We start from the raw sequence: 15,900 nt of genomic DNA, 5'->3' as shown, positions 1-15,900 counted from the left end.
ACCTCGAGTCAAGCGCATCATTACTCTTGTCTTCTTGATGAAGGAAAGAGCCAGGCTTCCACATTCAGTGGAAAAGCAGAGACTGCCCGTGATTTTGCAAGCAACTGTTATCTGCCTTGCTACAAAAGCTCAATGGAAGGGAAACCGCTCCCAGCCTTTTTCGGCCGCAGACCTCTTGCAGACCTCTCGAGGTGAACTCGGCGAGCAGTACTTTACGGAAAATTTTCCAGTCACGCACAGAGTCTTGTTGAGCAACGAAAGAGCCAGGCTTCCACTTTCTGGGGAAAACCAGAGACTCCCTTTCATTTGGTAAGCAAATATTAACTGCTTTGCTACAAAAGAAGGAAATCTCCTCTGTAAAGGAGGTCTTGCTTTCTGGCTGTTCCTAGAGGACCTCATCCTACAGTGATGACAACCGCTCAGTCATTAAAGCAAAGTTCAGAATTTCTAGCTTGTTTCTGCCCGGTCTCGAACCAGGGACCTTTTGCGTGTGAGGCAAACGTGATAACCACTACACTACAGAAACCACGGTGCGGTGGCACTTTGGTGGTGCACATACGTACACTTTGTTCACCAGAGCTGAATGGTGCAGCGTGGCATTGGTGGTATAGTGGTGAGCATAGCTCCAGTCCAAGCAGTTGACCCGGCTTCAATTCTTGGCCCGTCCACGGCTTGGAGCTTCTCCAGGTACTTTATGGTAGTTGGCACAAAAGGAAGGAATCACCTACCTGAGAATGAGTTGGTCAACAGAATGTGCCATGGGCTTCTCTGCAGGCCTCCTACGACTCTTTCTGCTTCCCACTTGAGTTCTTAGTGCTCTCTTTGCTGTTTGTAAACACGTCATTATGCAACAGGGCACGTTTGACCCGTGAACAGGGGCGAAAAGGTGAGAACATGCGGTCTCTCCGTGTCTGTCTCTTGTTAGCGACAAGCTAGCATGCAAACTATGATGAGAGGTGTCTATTTTCCGCGATCAGCCATCTATATAGTCAATGTTTTATATTTAATAAGCAAATATGTCTATATGCTGATTGGTCTTAAGCAGCGTTGTCCAATCTTCAGCTTTTGGTTCCAATCTAGCAGGAGCCACACCTGATTCCAATTGTTGGCTCCGCTGATCTTGGCTTTCAATAGACTAAAGTGTGGCTTCTGCTTGGTTAGAATGACAACCTGCAACCACACTGGCCCATTCTGGAGAAGACTGGACAACCCTGATCTAAAGCAAATAACCACCGAGGTAAGTGCCACTTTGTGAGTTCTGAATCCGTCATGCCGGCTCGACGTCACTCGATGAACAGGGAAGGAACCGGGAGATGAGAAGACTTCCCACGGTTGAGGAATGGCAATTTCAGGTTGAGGGTACGTTTGCTTTGCGTTTTCCCGCTTGGAGGTGGGGAATTACAAGTTGCAACCTCGAGTCAAGCGCATCATTACTCTTGTCTTCTTGATGAAGGAAAGAGCCAGGCTTCCACATTCAGTGGAAAAGCAGAGACTGCCTGTGATTTTGCAAGCAGCTGTTATCTGCCTTGCTACAAAAGCTCAATGGGAGGGAAACCGCTCCCAGTTGACCTGGGTTCGATTCCCGGCCAATGCACCGATTGTAACTTGGAGCGTCTCGTGGTATTTCATGGTAGTTGGCGGATAAGGAAGGAATCACCTGCCTGAGAATGAGTTGGTCAACAGAATGTGCCATGGGCTTCTCTGCAGGCCTCCTACGACTCTTTCTGCTTCCCACTTGAGTTCTTAGTGCTCTCTTTGCTGTTTGTAAACACGTCATTATGCAACAGGGCACGTTTGACCCGTGAACAGGGGCGAAAAGGTGAGAACATGCGGTCTCTCCGTGTCTGTCTCTTGTTAGCGACAAGCTAGCATGCAAACTGTGATGAGAGGTGTACATTTTCCGCGATCAGCCATCTATATAGTCAATGTTTTATATATTATATGCAAATATGTCTATATGCTGATTGGTCTTAAGCAGCGTTGTCCAATATTCAGCTTTTGGTTCCAATCTAGCAGGAGCCACACCTGATTCCAATTGTTGGCTCCGCTGATCTTGGCTTTCAATAGACTAAAGTGTGGCTTCTGCTTGGTTAGAATGACAACCTGCAACCACACTGGCCCATTCTGGAGAAGACTGGACAACCCTGATCTAAAGCAAATAACCACCGAGGTAAGTGCCACTTTGTGAGTTCTGAATCCGTCATGCCGGCTCGACGTCACTCGATGAACAGGGAAGGAACCCGGAGATGAGAAGACTTCCCACGGTTGAGGAATGGCAATTTCAGGTTGAGGGTACGTTTGCTTTGCGTTTTCCCGCTTGGGGGTGGGGAATTACAAGTCGCAACCTCGAGTCAAGCGCATCATTACTCTTGTCTTCTTGATGAAGGAAAGAGCCAGGCTTCCACATTCAGTGGAAAAGCAGAGACTGCCCGTGATTTTGCAAGCAACTGTTATCTGCCTTGCTACAAAAGCTCAATGGAAGGGAAACCGCTCCCAGTTGACCTGGGTTCGATTCCCGGCCAATGCACCGATTGTAACTTGGAGCGTCTCGTGGTATTTCATGGTAGTTGGCGGATAAGGAAGGAATCACCTACCTGAGAATGAGTTGGTCAACAGAATGTGCCATGGCTTCTCTGCAGGCCTCCTACGACTCTTTCTGCTTCCCACTTGAGTTCTTAGTGCTCTCTTTGCTGTTTGTAAACACATCATCATGCAACAGGGCACGTTTGACCCGTGAACAGGGGCGAAAAGGTGAGAACATGCGGTCTCTCCGTATCTGTCTCTTGTTAGCGACAAGCTAGCATGCAAACTGTGATGAGAGGTGTCCATTTTCCGCGATCAGCCATCTATATAGTCAATGTTTTATATTTTATAAGCAAATATGTCTATATGCTGATTGGTCTTAAGCAGCGTTGTCCAATCTTCAGCTTTTGGTTCCAATCTAGCAGGAGCCACACCTGATTCCAATTGTTGGCTCCGCTGATCTTGGCTTTCAATAGACTAAAGTGTGGCTTCTGCTTGGTTAGAATGACAACCTGCAACCACACTGGCCCATTCTGGAGAAGACTGGACGACTCTGATCTAAAGCAAATAACCACTGAGGTAAGTGCCACTTTGTGAGTTCTGAATCCGTCATGCCGGCTCGACGTCACTCGATGAACTGGGAAGGAACCCGGAGATGAGAAGACTTCCCACGGTTGAGGAATGGCAATTTCAGGTTGAGGGTACGTTTGCTTTGCGTTTTCCCGCTTGGAGGTGGGGAATTACAAGTTGCAACCTCGAGTCAAGCGCATCATTACTCTTGTCTTCTTGATGAAGGAAAGAGCCAGGCTTCCACATTCAGTGGAAAAGCAGAGACTGCCCGTGATTTTGCAAGCAACTGTTATCTGCCTTGCTAAAAAAGCTCAATGGAAGGGAAACCGCTCCCAGCCTTTTTCGGCCGCAGACCTCTTGCAGACCTCTCGAGGTGAACTCGGCGAGCAGTACTTTACGGAAAATTTTCCAGTCACGCACAGAGTCTTGTTGAGCAACGAAAGAGCCAAGCTTCCACTTTCTGGGGAAAACCAGAGACTCCCTTTCATTTGGTAAGCAAATATTAACTGCTTTGCTACAAAAGAAGGAAATCTCCTCTGTAAAGGAGGTCTCGCTTTCTGGCTGTTCCTAGAGGACCTGATCCTACAGTGATGACAACCGCTCAGTCATTAAAGCAAAGTTCAGAATTTCTAGCTTGTTTCTGCCCGGTCTCGAACCAGGGACCTTTTGCGTGTAAGGCAAACGTGATAACCACTACACTACAGAAACCACGGTGCGGTGGCACTTTGGTGGTGCACATACGTACACTTTGTTCACCAGAGCTGAATGGTGCAGCGTGGCATTGGTGGTATAGTGGTGAGCATAGCTCCAGTCCAAGCAGTTGACCCGGCTCCAATTCTTGGCCCGTCCACGGGTTGTAGCTTGGAGCTTCTCCAGGTACTTTATGGTAGTTGGCACAAAACGAAGGAATCACCTACCTGAGAATGAGTTGGTCAACAGAATGTGCCATAGGCTTCTCTGCAGGCCTCCTACGACTCTTTCTGCTTCCCACTTGAGTTCTTAGTGCTCTCTTTGCTGTTTGTAAACACGTCATTATGCAACAGGGCACGTTTGACCCGTGAACAGGGGCGAAAAGGTGAGAACATGCGGTCTCTCCGTGTCTGTCTCTTGTTAGCGACAAGCTAGCATGCAAACTGTGATGAGAGGTGTCCATTTTCCGCGATCAGCCATCTATATAGTCAATGTTTTATATTTAATAAGCAAATATGTCTATATGCTCATTGGTCTTAAGCAGCGTTGTCCAATCTTCAGCTTTTGGTTCCAATCTAGCAGGAGCCACACCTGATTCCAATTGTTGGCTCCGCTGATCTTGGCTTTCAGTAGACTAAAGTGTGGCTTCTGCTTGGTTAGAATGACAACCTGCAACCACACTGGCCCATTCTGGAGAAGACTGGACAACCCTGATCTAAAGCAAATAACCACCGAGGTAAGTGCCACTTTGTGAGTTCTGAATCCGTCATGCCGGCTCGACGTCACTCGATGAACAGGGAAGGAACCGGGAGATGAGAAGACTTCCCACGGTTGAGGAATGGCAATTTCAGGTTGAGGGTGCGTTTGCTTTGCGTTTTCCCGCTTGGAGGTGGGGAATTACAAGTCGCAACCTCGTGTCAAGTGCATCAGTACTCTTGTCTTCTTGATGAAGGAAAGAGCCAGGCTTCCACATTCAGTGGAAAAGCAGAGACTGCCTGTGATTTTGCAAGCAGCTGTTATCTGCCTTGCTACAAAAGCTCAATGGAAGGGAAACCGCTCCCAGTTGACCTGGGTTCGATTCCCGGCCAATGCACCGATTGTAACTTGGAGCGTCTCGTGGTATTTCATGGTAGTTGGCACAAAACGAAGGAATCACCTACCTGAGAATGAGTTGGTCAACAGAATGTGCCATAGGCTTCTCTGCAGGCCTCCTACGACTCTTTCTGCTTCCCACTTGAGTTCTTAGTGCTCTCTTTGCTGTTTGTAAACACGTCATTATGCAACAGGGCACGTTTGACCCGTGAACAGGGGCGAAAAGGTGAGAACATGCGGTCTCTCCGTGTCTGTCTCTTGTTAGCGACAAGCTAGCATGCAAACTGTGATGAGAGGTGTCCATTTTCCGCGATCAGCCATCTATATAGTCAATGTTTTATATTTAATAAGCAAATATGTCTATATGCTGATTGGTCTTAAGCAGCGTTGTCCAATCTTCAGCTTTTGGTTCCAATCTAGCAGGAGCCACACCTGATTCCAATTGTTGGCTCCGCTGATCTTGGCTTTCAGTAGACTAAAGTGTGGCTTCTGCTTGGTTAGAATGACAACCTGCAACCACACTGGCCCATTCTGGAGAAGACTGGACAACCCTGATCTAAAGCAAATAACCACCGAGGTAAGTGCCACTTTGTGAGTTCTGAATCCGTCATGCCGGCTCGACGTCACTCGATGAACAGGGAAGGAACCGGGAGATGAGAAGACTTCCCACGGTTGAGGAATGGCAATTTCAGGTTGAGGGTACGTTTGCTTTGCGTTTTCCCGCTTGGAGGTGGGGAATTACAAGTTGCAACCTCGAGTCAAGCACATCATTACTCTTGTCTTCTTGATGAAGGAAAGAGCCAGGCTTCCACATTCAGTGGAAAAGCAGAGACTGCCTGTGATTTTGCAAGCAGCTTTTATCTGCCTTGCTACAAAAGCTCAATGGAAGGGAAACCGCTCCCAGTTGACCTGGGTTCGATTCCCGGCCAATGCACCGATTGTAACTTGGAGCGTCTCGTGGTATTTCATGGTAGTTGGCGGATAAGGAAGGAATCACCTACCTGAGAATGAGTTGGTCAACAGAATGTGCCATGGCTTCTCTGCAGGCCTCCTACGACTCTTTCTGCTTCCCACTTGAGTTCTTAGTGCTCTCTTTGCTGTTTGTAAACACATCATTATGCAACAGGGCACGTTTGACCCGTGAACAGGGGCGAAAAGGTGAGAACATGCGGTCTCTCCGTATCTGTCTCTTGTTAGCGACAAGCTAGCATGCAAACTGTGATGAGAGGTGTCCATTTTCCGCGATCAGCCATCTATATAGTCAATGTTTTATATTTTATAAGCAAATATGTCTATATGCTGATTGGTCTTAAGCAGCGTTGTCCAATCTTCAGCTTTTGGTTCCAATCTAGCAGGAGCCACACCTGATTCCAATTGTTGGCTCCGCTGATCTTGGCTTTCAGTAGACTAAAGTGTGGCTTCTGCTTGGTTAGAATGACAACCTGCAACCACACTGGCCCATTCTGGAGAAGACTGGACAACCCTGATCTAAAGCAAATAACCACCGAGGTAAGTGCCACTTTGTGAGTTCTGAATCCGTCATGCCGGCTCGACGTCACTCGATGAACAGGGAAGGAACCGGGAGATGAGAAGACTTCCCACGGTTGAGGAATGGCAATTTCAGGTTGAGGGTGCGTTTGCTTTGCGTTTTCCCGCTTGGAGGTGGGGAATTACAAGTCGCAACCTCGTGTCAAGCGCATCAGTACTCTTGTCTTCTTGATGAAGGAAAGAGCCAGGCTTCCACATTCAGTGGAAAAGCAGAGACTGCCTGTGATTTTGCAAGCAGCTGTTATCTGCCTTGCTACAAAAGCTCAATGGAAGGGAAACCGCTCCCAGTTGACCTGGGTTCGATTCCCGGCCAATGCACCGATTGTAACTTGGAGCGTCTCGTGGTATTTCATGGTAGTTGGCACAAAACGAAGGAATCACCTACCTGAGAATGAGTTGGTCAACAGAATGTGCCATAGGCTTCTCTGCAGGCCTCCTACGACTCTTTCTGCTTCCCACTTGAGTTCTTAGTGCTCTCTTTGCTGTTTGTAAACACGTCATTATGCAACAGGGCACGTTTGACCCGTGAACAGGGGCGAAAAGGTGAGAACATGCGGTCTCTCCGTGTCTGTCTCTTGTTAGCGACAAGCTAGCATGCAAACTGTGATGAGAGGTGTCCATTTTCCGCGATCAGCCATCTATATAGTCAATGTTTTATATTTAATAAGCAAATATGTCTATATGCTGATTGGTCTTAAGCAGCGTTGTCCAATCTTCAGCTTTTGGTTCCAATCTAGCAGGAGCCACACCTGATTCCAATTGTTGGCTCCGCTGATCTTGGCTTTCAGTAGACTAAAGTGTGGCTTCTGCTTGGTTAGAATGACAACCTGCAACCACACTGGCCCATTCTGGAGAAGACTGGACAACCCTGATCTAAAGCAAATAACCACCGAGGTAAGTGCCACTTTGTGAGTTCTGAATCCGTCATGCCTGCTCGACGTCACTCGATGAACAGGGAAGGAACCGGGAGATGAGAAGACTTCCCACGGTTGAGGAATGGCAATTTCAGGTTGAGGGTACGTTTGCTTTGCGTTTTCCCGCTTGGAGGTGGGGAATTACAAGTTGCAACCTCGAGTCAAGCACATCATTACTCTTGTCTTCTTGATGAAGGAAAGAGCCAGGCTTCCACATTCAGTGGAAAAGCAGAGACTGCCTGTGATTTTGCAAGCAGCTTTTATCTGCCTTGCTACAAAAGCTCAATGGAAGGGAAACCGCTCCCAGTTGACCTGGGTTCGATTCCCGGCCAATGCACCGATTGTAACTTGGAGCGTCTCGTGGTATTTCATGGTAGTTGGCGGATAAGGAAGGAATCACCTACCTGAGAATGAGTTGGTCAACAGAATGTGCCATGGCTTCTCTGCAGGCCTCCTACGACTCTTTCTGCTTCCCACTTGAGTTCTTAGTGCTCTCTTTGCTGTTTGTAAACACATCATTATGCAACAGGGCACGTTTGACCCGTGAACAGGGGCGAAAAGGTGAGAACATGCGGTCTCTCCGTATCTGTCTCTTGTTAGCGACAAGCTAGCATGCAAACTGTGATGAGAGGTGTCCATTTTCCGCGATCAGCCATCTATATAGTCAATGTTTAATATTTTATAAGCAAATATGTCTATATGCTGATTGGTCTTAAGCAGCGTTGTCCAATCTTCAGCTTTTGGTTCCAATCTAGCAGGAGCCACACCTGATTCCAATTGTTGGCTCCGCTGATCTTGGCTTTCAATAGACTAAAGTGTGGCTTCTGCTTGGTTAGAATGACAACCTGCAACCACACTGGCCCATTCTGGAGAAGACTGGACAACCCTGATCTAAAGCAAATAACCACCGAGGTAAGTGCCACTTTGTGAGTTCTGAATCCGTCATGCCGGCTCGACGTCACTCGATGAACAGGGAAGGAACCGGGAGATGAGAAGACTTCCCACGGTTGAGGAATGGCAATTTCAGGTTGAGGGTACGTTTGCTTTGCGTTTTCCCGCTTGGAGGTGGGGAATTACAAGTCGCAACCTCGTGTCAAGCGCATCAGTACTCTTGTCTTCTTGATGAAGGAAAGAGCCAGGCTTCCACATTCAGTGGAAAAGCAGAGACTGCCCGTGATTTTGCAAGCAACTGTTATCTGCCTTGCTACAAAAGCTCAATGGAAGGGAAACCGCTCCCAGTTGACCTGGGTTCGATTCCCGGCCAATGCACCGATTGTAACTTGGAGCGTCTCGTGGTATTTCATGGTAGTTGGCGGATAAGGAAGGAATCACCTGCCTGAGAATGAGTTGGTCAACAGAATGTGCCATGGGCTTCTCTGCAGGCCTCCTACGACTCTTTCTGCTTCCCACTTGAGTTCTTAGTGCTCTCTTTGCTGTTTGTAAACACGTCATTATGCAACAGGGCACGTTTGACCCGTGAACAGGGGCGAAAAGGTGAGAACATGCGGTCTCTCCATGTCTGTCTCTTGTTAGCGACAAGCTAGCATGCAAACTGTGATGAGAGGTGTCCATTTTCCGCGATCAGCCATCTATATAGTCAATGTTTTATATTTAATAAGCAAATATGTCTATATGCTGATTGGTCTTAAGCAGCGTTGTCCAATCTTCAGCTTTTGGTTCCAATCTAGCAGGAGCCACACCTGATTCCAATTGTTGGCTCCGCTGATCTTGGCTTTCAATAGACTAAAGTGTGGCTTCTGCTTGGTTAGAATGACAACCTGCAACCACACTGGCCCATTCTGGAGAAGACTGGACAACCCTGATCTAAAGCAAATAACCACCGAGGTAAGTGCCACTTTGTGAGTTCTGAATCCGTCATGCCGGCTCGACGTCACTCGATGAACAGGGAAGGAACCGGGAGATGAGAAGACTTCCCACGGTTGAGGAATGGCAATTTCAGGTTGAGGGTACGTTTGCTTTGCGTTTTCCCGCTTGGAGGTGGGGAATTACAAGTTGCAACCTCGAGTCAAGCGCATCATTACTCTTGTCTTCTTGATGAAGGAAAGAGCCAGGCTTCCACATTCAGTGGAAAAGCAGAGACTGCCTGTGATTTTGCAAGCAGCTGTTATCTGCCTTGCTACAAAAGCTCAATGGAAGGGAAACCGCTCCCAGTTGACCTGGGTTCGATTCCCGGCCAATGCACCGATTGTAACTTGGAGCGTCTCGTGGTATTTCATGGTAGTTGGCGGATAAGGAAGGAATCACCTGCCTGAGAATGAGTTGGTCAACAGAATGTGCCATGGGCTTCTCTGCAGGCCTCCTACGACTCTTTCTGCTTCCCACTTGAGTTCTTAGTGCTCTCTTTGCTGTTTGTAAACACATCATTATGCAACAGGGCACGTTTGACCCGTGAACAGGGGCGAAAAGGTGAGAACATGCGGTCTCTCCGTGTCTGTCTCTTGTTAGCGACAAGCTAGCATGCAAACTGTGATGAGAGGTGTACATTTTCCGCGATCAGCCATCTATATAGTCAATGTTTTATATTTAATAAGCAAATATGTCTATATGCTGATTGGTCTTAAGCAGCGTTGTCCAATCTTCAGCTTTTGGTTCCAATCTAGCAGGAGCCACACCTGATTCCAATTGTTGGGTCCGCTGATCTTGGCTTTCAGTAGACTAAAGTGTGGCTTCTGCTTGGTTAGAATGACAACCTGCAACCACACTGGCCCATTCTGGAGAAGACTGGACAACCCTGATCTAAAGCAAATAACCACCGAGGTAAGTGCCACTTTGTGAGTTCTGAATCCGTCATGCCGGCTCGACGTCACTCGATGAACAGGGAAGGAACCGGGAGATGAGAAGACTTCCCACGGTTGAGGAATGGCAATTTCAGGTTGAGGGTACGTTTGCTTTGCGTTTTCCCGCTTGGAGGTGGGGAATTACAAGTTGCAACCTCGAGTCAAGCGCATCATTACTCTTGTCTTCTTGATGAAGGAAAGAGCCAGGCTTCCACATTCAGTGGAAAAGCAGAGACTGCCCGTGATTTTGCAAGCAGCTGTTATCTGCCTTGCTACAAAAGCTCAATGGAAGGGAAACCGCTCCCAGTTGACCTGGGTTCGATTCCCGGCCAATGCACCGATTGTAACTTGGAGCGTCTCGTGGTATTTCATGGTAGTTGGCGGATAAGGAAGGAATCACCTACCTGAGAATGAGTTGGTCAACAGAATGTGCCATAGGCTTCTCTGCAGGCCTCCTACGACTCTTTCTGCTTCCCACTTGAGTTCTTAGTGCTCTCTTTGCTGTTTGTAAACACGTCATTATGCAACAGGGCACGTTTGACCCGTGAACAGGGGCGAAAAGGTGAGAACATGCGGTCTCTCCATGTCTGTCTCTTGTTAGCGACAAGCTAGCATGCAAACTGTGATGAGAGGTGTCCATTTTCCGCGATCAGCCATCTATATAGTCAATGTTTTATATTTAATAAGCAAATATGTCTATATGCTGATTGGTCTTAAGCAGCGTTGTCCAATCTTCAGCTTTTGGTTCCAATCTAGCAGGAGCCACACCTGATTCCAATTGTTGGCTCCGCTGATCTTGGCTTTCAGTAGACTAAAGTGTGGCTTCTGCTTGGTTAGAATGACATCCTGCAACCACACTGGCCCATTCTGGAGAAGACTGGACAACCCTGATCTAAAGCAAATAACCACCGAGGTAAGTGCCACTTTGTGAGTTCTGAATCCGTCATGCCGACTCGACGTCACTCGATGAACAGGGAAGGAACTGGTAGATGAGAAGACTTCCCACTGTTGACGAATGGCGATTTCAAGTTGAGGGTGCGTTTGCTTTGCGTTTTCCCGCTTGGAGGTGGGGAATTACAAGTCGCAACCTCGTGTCAAGCGCATCAGTACTCTTGTCTTCTTGATGAAGGAAAGAGCCAGGCTTCCACATTCAGTGGAAAAGCAGAGACTGCCCGTGATTTTGCAAGCAGCTGTTATCTGCCTTGCTACAAAAGCTCAATGGAAGGGAAACCGCTCCCAGCCTTTTTCGGGCGTAGACCTCTTGCTGATAGGTGAACTTGGCGACCAGTACTTTAGGGAAAATTTTCCAGTCACGCACAGAGTCTTATTGAGCAACGAAAGAGCCAGGCTTCCACTTTCTGTGGAAAACCAGAGACTCCCTTTCATTTTGTAAGCAAATGTTAACTGCTTTGCTAAAAAAGCACAAAAGATGGAAATCTGCTCTGTCCAAGGTGTCGCTTTCCGGCTGTTCCTGGAGGACCTGTTCTTACGGTGATGAGTGTTAGGCAAACGTGATAACCACCACACTACAGAAACCATGACAGAGCTGCGCTTCGGCTCTTGCCTATGGTCTGCTGATGAGAAGAGCACATACTTAAACTTTTGTTCAGTAGAGTTGAATTGCCTAGCGTGGCATTGGTGGTATAGAGGTGAGCATAGCTGCCTTCCAAGCAGTTGACCTGCGTTTGATTCCTGGCCAATGCACGGATTGTAACTAGGAGCTTCTGGAGCTACTTTATGGTAGTTGGCACAAAAGGAAGGAAACACCTACCTGAAAGTAAATGGGTCAACAGAATGTGCCATAGGCTTCTCTGCAGGCCTCCCACAACTCTTTCTGCTTCCCACTTGAATTCTTAGTGCTTCTTTGCTGTTTGTAAACACAGCATTATCCAACAGGGCACGTTTGACCCGTGAACAGGGGCGAAAATGTTAGAAAATGCCGTCTCTCCGTGTCTGTCTTTTGTTAGCGACAAGCTAGCATGCAAACTGTGATGAGAGGTGTACATTTTCCGCAGTCAGCCATCTATATAGTCAATGTTTTATATTTAATAAGCAAATATGTCTATATGCTGATTGGTCTCAAGCAGCGTTGTCCAATCTTCAGCTTTTCGTTCCAATCTAGCAGGAGCCACACCTGATTCCAATTGTTGGATCCGCTGATCTTGGCTTTCAATAGACTAAAGTGTGGCTTCTGCTTGGTTAGAATGACAACCTGCAACCACACTGGCCCATTCTGGAGAAGACTGGACAACCCTGATCGACAGCAAATAACCACCGAGGTAAGTGCCACTTTGTGAGTTCTGAATCCGTCATGCCAACTCGACGTCACTCGATGAACAGGGAAGGAACTGGTAGATGAGAAGACTTCCCACTGTTGACGAATGGCGATTTCAAGTTGAGGGTGCGTTTGCTTTGCGTTTTCCCGCTTGGAGGTGGGGAATTACAAGTCGCAACCTCGTGTCAAGCGCATCAGTACTCTTGTCTTCTTGATGAAGGAAAGAGCCAGGCTTCCACATTCAGTGGAAAAGCAGAGACTGCCCGTGATTTTGCAAGCAGCTGTTATCTGCCTTGCTACAAAAGCTCAATGGAAGGGAAACCGCTCCCAGCCTTTTTCGGGCGTAGACCTCTTGCTGATAGGTGAACTTGGCGACCAGTACTTTAGGGAAAATTTTCCAGTCACGCACAGAGTCTTATTGAGCAACGAAAGAGCCAGGCTTCCACTTTCTGTGGAAAACCAGAGACTCCCTTTCATTTTGTAAGCAAATGTTAACTGCTTTGCTAAAAAAGCACAAAAGATGGAAATCTGCTCTGTCCAAGGTGTCGCTTTCCGGCTGTTCCTGGAGGACCTGTTCTTACGGTGATGAGTGTTAGGCAAACGTGATAACCACCACACTACAGAAACCATGACAGAGCTGCGCTTCGGCTCTTGCCTATGGTCTGCTGATGAGAAGAGCACATACTTAAACTTTTGTTCAGTAGAGTTGAATTGCCTAGCGTGGCATTGGTGGTATAGAGGTGAGCATAGCTGCCTTCCAAGCAGTTGACCTGCGTTTGATTCCTGGCCAATGCACGGATTGTAACTAGGAGCTTCTGGAGCTACTTTATGGTAGTTTCTCACAAAAGGAAGGAAACACCTACCTGAAAGTAAATGGGTCAACAGAATGTGCCATAGGCTTCTCTGCAGGCCTCCCACAACTCTTTCTGCTTCCCACTTGAATTCTTAGTGCTTCTTTGCTGTTTGTAAACACAGCATTATCCAACAGGGCACGTTTGACCCGTGAACAGGGGCGAAAATGTTAGAAAATGCCGTCTCTCCGTGTCTGTCTTTTGTTAGCGACAAGCTAGCATGCAAACTGTGATGAGAGGTGTACATTTTCCGCAGTCAGCCATCTATATAGTCAATGTTTTATATTTAATAAGCAAATATGTCTATATGCTGATTGGTCTCAAGCAGCGTTGTCCAATCTTCAGCTTTTCGTTCCAATCTAGCAGGAGCCACACCTGATTCCAATTGTTGGATCCGCTGATCTTGGCTTTCAATAGACTAAAGTGTGGCTTCTGCTTGGTTAGAATGACAACCTGCAACCACACTGGCCCATTCTGGAGAAGACTGGACAACCCTGATCGAAAGCAAATAACCACCGAGGTAAGTGCCACTTTGTGAGTTCTGAATCCGTCATGCCGACTCGACGTCACTCGATGAACAGGGAAGGAACTGGTAGATGAGAAGACTTCCCACTGTTGACGAATGGCGATTTCAAGTTGAGGGTGCGTTTGCTTTGCGTTTTCCCGCTTGGAGGTGGGGAATTACAAGTCGCAACCTCGTGTCAAGCGCATCAGTACTCTTGTCTTCTTGATGAAGGAAAGAGCCAGGCTTCCACATTCAGTGGAAAAGCAGAGACTGCCCGTGATTTTGCAAGCAGCTGTTATCTGCCTTGCTACAAAAGCTCAATGGAAGGGAAACCGCTCCCAGCCTTTTTCGGGCGTAGACCTCTTGCTGATAGGTGAACTTGGCGACCAGTACTTTAGGGAAAATTTTCCAGTCACGCACAGAGTCTTATTGAGCAACGAAAGAGCCAGGCTTCCACTTTCTGTGGAAAACCAGAGACTCCCTTTCATTTTGTAAGCAAATGTTAACTGCTTTGCTAAAAAAGCACAAAAGATGGAAATCTGCTCTGTCCAAGGTGTCGCTTTCCGGCTGTTCCTGGAGGACCTGTTCTTACGGTGATGAGTGTTAGGCAAACGTGATAACCACCACACTACAGAAACCATGACAGAGCTGCGCTTCGGCTCTTGCCTATGGTCTGCTGATGAGAAGAGCACATACTTAAACTTTTGTTCAGTAGAGTTGAATTGCCTAGCGTGGCATTGGTGGTATAGAGGTGAGCATAGCTGCCTTCCAAGCAGTTGACCTGCGTTTGATTCCTGGCCAATGCACGGATTGTAACTAGGAGCTTCTGGAGCTACTTTATGGTAGTTGGCACAAAAGGAAGGAAACACCTACCTGAAAGTAAATGGGTCAACAGAATGTGCCATAGGCTTCTCTGCAGGCCTCCCACAACTCTTTCTGCTTCCCACTTGAATTCTTAGTGCTTCTTTGCTGTTTGTAAACACAGCATTATCCAACAGGGCACGTTTGACCCGTGAACAGGGGCGAAAATGTTAGAAAATGCCGTCTCTCCGTGTCTGTCTTTTGTTAGCGACAAGCTAGCATGCAAACTGTGATGAGAGGTGTACATTTTCCGCAGTCAGCCATCTATATAGTCAATGTTTTATATTTAATAAGCAAATATGTCTATATGCTGATTGGTCTCAAGCAGCGTTGTCCAATCTTCAGCTTTTCGTTCCAATCTAGCAGGAGCCACACCTGATTCCAATTGTTGGATCCGCTGATCTTGGCTTTCAATAGACTAAAGTGTGGCTTCTGCTTGGTTAGAATGACAACCTGCAACCACACTGGCCCATTCTGGAGAAGACTGGACAACCCTGATCGAAAGCAAATAACCACCGAGGTAAGTGCCACTTTGTGAGTTCTGAATCCGTCATGCCGACTCGACGTCACTCGATGAACAGGGAAGGAACTGGTAGATGAGAAGACTTCCCACTGTTGACGAATGGCGATTTCAAGTTGAGGGTGCGTTTGCTTTGCGTTTTCCCGCTTGGAGGTGGGGAATTACAAGTCGCAACCTCGTGTCAAGCGCATCAGTACTCTTGTCTTCTTGATGAAGGAAAGAGCCAGGCTTCCACATTCAGTGGAAAAGCAGAGACTGCCCGTGATTTTGCAAGCAGCTGTTATCTGCCTTGCTACAAAAGCTCAATGGAAGGGAAACCGCTCCCAGCCTTTTTCGGGCGTAGACCTCTTGCTGATAGGTGAACTTGGCGACCAGTACTTTAGGGAAAATTTTCCAGTCACGCACAGAGTCTTATTGAGCAACGAAAGAGCCAGGCTTCCACTTTCTGTGGAAAACCAGAGACTCCCTTTCATTTTGTAAGCAAATGTTAACTGCTTTGCTAAAAAAGCACAAAAGATGGAAATCTGCTCTGTCCAAGGTGTCGCTTTCCGGCTGTTCCTGGAGGACCTGTTCTTACGGTGATGAGTGTTAGGCAAACGTGATAACCACCACACTACAGAAACCATGACAGAGCTGCGCTTCGGCTCTTGCCTATGGTCTGCTGATGAGAAGAGCACATACTTAAACTTTTGTTCAGTAGAGTTGAATTGCCTAGCGTGGCATTGGTGGTATAGAGGTGAGCATAGCTGCCTT

The 15,900-nt window shown here is 47.4% G+C and overlaps 2 non-coding genes across 2 annotated transcripts; both read right to left on the bottom strand.

The window, feature by feature from the left end:
- Positions 1–453: 453 nt before the first annotated feature.
- trnav-cac (transfer RNA valine (anticodon CAC)) lies at positions 454–526 on the bottom strand. Its single transcript has one exon. It is a non-coding gene; the product is annotated as a tRNA-Val (tRNA).
- Positions 527–3,728: 3,202 nt separating this feature from the next.
- Positions 3,729–3,801, bottom strand: trnav-uac (transfer RNA valine (anticodon UAC)). The gene has a single exon. It is a non-coding gene; the product is annotated as a tRNA-Val (tRNA).
- Positions 3,802–15,900: the final 12,099 nt, after the last annotated feature.

This window comes from Ictalurus punctatus, unplaced genomic scaffold (genome assembly GCF_001660625.3).
Source record: "Ictalurus punctatus breed USDA103 unplaced genomic scaffold, Coco_2.0 tig00064101, whole genome shotgun sequence".
Lineage (NCBI taxonomy): Eukaryota > Metazoa > Chordata > Actinopteri > Siluriformes > Ictaluridae > Ictalurus > Ictalurus punctatus.
The sequence above is the reverse complement of the archived record's forward strand: the minus strand, read 5'-3'. Positions and strand labels throughout refer to the sequence as shown.